The 3,328-nt window shown below is 39.3% G+C and overlaps 1 non-coding gene across 1 annotated transcript; it reads left to right on the top strand.

Annotated features, from left to right (window-relative positions):
• Nucleotides 1-2,754: 2,754 nt before the first annotated feature.
• Nucleotides 2,755-2,823, top strand: TRNAP-UGG (transfer RNA proline (anticodon UGG)). Its single transcript has one exon. It is a non-coding gene; the product is annotated as a tRNA-Pro (tRNA).
• Nucleotides 2,824-3,328: the final 505 nt, after the last annotated feature.

Below are 3,328 nucleotides of genomic sequence, written 5' to 3'. Positions count from 1 at the left end.
AAGTACCACTCCACATCTTTTTTCATCTGCCAGAGTGCCAGGTAAAATTGATGTACACTCCATGTTTTGGCAAGTGGATGAGATGATAACAACACTTTCAAGTTTTGCTATTGTTTGTGAGAGATTAGCAAAGAAGTCATAGAAACATAGGAAGCTGCCTTATATTTATTTATTATTAAATTTATATCCTGCCCTTCCTCCCAAAAGGAGCCCAGAGTGGCATGGCATATACTGAGCAAGGTCATCTAGCTCAAAACTGTCTAGCTCAGAGCTGTCATCTAGCTCAGAACAGTCTACACTGACTGGCAGCAGCCCCTCCAGGATTTGGCAGGGGGCTCCCCAGCCCTGCCTGGAGACACCAGGGACTGAATTTGAGACCTTCTGGATGGAAGGCAGATGCTCTACCACTGAGCTACACAGTCATTCCACATCAGAGAATGGGGAAAATATTCAAGTAGAAGGTGGATGCTTCTTTCCTGTGATGGGGTTCTTTCTTCATGCTAGCAATTTGGTAACACTTCTTTGAAGGATTATTTGCATTTCTAATTAAAAGCTAAAGATTATATTTCATCTGGCTGAAGATCAAGCTCAATGTGTTTTACAAGCTGAACCAGTGCAGCCAAAAGTAAGGATTGAAAGTAACTCTGTACAGGATTGCAGCTATGGCACATAGCTGATCTGGTAGATGAACCCAGGTCTCCCCAGCCACATTCCAACAAGCTAACCACTATACCACCCTTTGCCATTCATTTATATTTACCAGCTCACTGTTCTATGACTATCTATGACCATGACAATAGTAGTAGCAGCAGTAGTAGTTGTTGTAGCAGTATTTCATTGTCTATCATATTATTTTAAAAGGTTGAATTTATGCTTTTATTTGATTTTTATTTACAATAGTTTACTTCCTGATGCCTAGAGGAGATTTTGTGTAGCTGTTTACTATGTTTATTATGAATTTTCCTTGTATTTTTGTAGCTGATTTTTATGTGTAATGGTTTTATATACATTCACATACATAATTGTTTTATATACACTCACACACATATACACACACAGAGAGACACTAAAGAGGATGCTTTATTTAACTGCTAATTGCTTTTTATAGAACGTAGAAATTCCCTGGTGGGTTTTTTTGTGTTTGCTGTTTATTTAAAATGTTTTAACTTATGTTGTAAACTGCATAGAGACTTGTTTAAATATAGTAAATAAATTGTCCAAATTAATAATAAGAATAAGAAAAGAATAAGAATAACCTGCCCTTCACCCTAAGGTACCAGGGTGGTTTACAACAGCTAATCATAATAAATTTGATATTATACTACTCTGGGGTGGGGGGAGTCAGACATGTGTGTGTGTTTGTATGTATTGAGATCTACTCTGTTTACTTAGCTCAGAGGCATTTTCCTCTCTATTATAACTGTCCACACAATCAAATATTGAGCTATGGCAGTAAGATAGGTTCCAGAATTGAACTTGCAATTTATAGAACTCTGTCCTGGTAAACCCTGTCTCAAACCTGATGCTTGCTCCTATTTTTATGTTGGTCTGCATTGTCCTTAAACCCAGTTGTTGTTCTTTTAATGCTGCTTTGACTTGTTCATCACTTTGAATATTTTAATTGATAAGAAAGTTTTATAAATTAGTAATGCAATAAATAAAGGCCTGTTCTGCATTAGCAAAATCTGGGGGCAGAACCAAAGAGCTTGCAAGTTCTTTACCACTAACAGAAGCTGATACAAATATTAGACGGCGATCCATTGTCTCTGTTTTGAATCTCTCATTCTCTGGGATCAATGTTGCAGCAGCTTTTTATTCCAAATAACTCTTAAGGGTGACAACTGAGTAAAATCAAAAGGCGGATCCAAGGCATTGCATTGTTCTTTTACATCTATGAAGCTAGTTGTTTCTCACCATTAACAGACTCTGCAGTACGCTTGACTTTACAAAGATGCTTGCAAAATGTTATTTTATTGCCCACGATATCCGCACTTGAGGCAAAACCAAAAGTCAGTTTGCGAGTTAAAAGGAGTTTTGGTGGTGTTCCATCTAGGAAAGATTTGTTTATGGTTCCAATCTCTCTCTCTCTCTCTCTGTCTCTCTCTCTCTCTCTCTCTCTCTCTCTCTCGGAAAACACACACACACACACACACACACACCACAGCTGTATCCAATTTGTCTGATTGCAGAGTTTGGAATTAATTTATATGTATGTCCTTTCTGATCCTCAGGGTTCATGGCAGGTAGCATTTTCTTATCTCGCTTAGCTTTGCAACACATCTGTGCGGTAGGTTGTTCCTATTTCCGCTTTACGGGTTGGGAAACCAATGTTGAAAGGGAGTGATTTATTTCCATGGTCACAGAGTTTCTGCAGAAAGTTTTGCAAGGTCCAGTAGTCTGTGCAGTGCAGGATGTTAAAACAGGGAAAGAGAGAGGAGGTAACTCATTCTGCCTTTTCTCTCTCTCTCTTTGAGCTACCTATAAGCCAAGACAGACATCAGTATCAAATGGTCTAGTAATACCCAACAGTGTGCGCTGGTTCTCTGGAGTGTGTCCAGAAGAGGGCAGCCACGATCCTAAGGATCTGGTAAAAGGGGAAAGGCAATACCTCAGTAGTCCAGCATCTGCTTTGCAAGCAGAAGGTCCCAGGTTCAATCCTGAGCATCTCCAGATAGGGCTGGGAAAGACCCCTGCCTGAACCCCTGGAGAGTCCCTGCTAGCTACTCAGTGGACAAGACAGAACTAGATGGAAGGGCTGTAGCTCAGTGGCAGAGCATTTGCCTTGGATGCAGAAGGTCCCTGGTTCAATCCCAGGCATCTCCAGGCAGAGCTGGAAAAGAATCCTGTCTGAAATCCTGGAATGCTACTGCCAATCAGTGTAGGCAATATGGAGCTAGATGGACCAAGGGCCTGACTTGATATAACTTGGTATATGATTTCCTACATAAACCCAGCCCTATCTGAAATTGTGGAAAAAGCTGGATATGTTTATCTGGGAGTAGAGAAGATTATATATTTATTAAATTTATATCCTACCCTTCCTCCCAGTAGGAGCCCAGGGCAGCAAACAAAAGCACTACAAACACTTTAAACCATCATAAAAACCGACTTTAAAATATATTAAAACAAACATCTTTAAAAACATATTAAAAGAAAACATCTTTAAAAACATTTTTTTAAAAGCTTGAAAAACATCTAAAAAGTTTAAATATTAAAGAAGATTAAGGGAAGAGATAGACTGTCACATAGAAGATAGAACAGACTCTCTGTTGCTGCAGAGGGCAGGATTGGTGGAAATCGCAAGGAAGATGATTTTGGTTAAACACTG

This window comes from Rhineura floridana, chromosome 6, assembly GCF_030035675.1.
Source record: "Rhineura floridana isolate rRhiFlo1 chromosome 6, rRhiFlo1.hap2, whole genome shotgun sequence".
NCBI classification, from domain to species: Eukaryota; Metazoa; Chordata; class Lepidosauria; order Squamata; family Rhineuridae; genus Rhineura; species Rhineura floridana.
The sequence above is the reverse complement of the archived record's forward strand: the minus strand, read 5'-3'. Positions and strand labels throughout refer to the sequence as shown.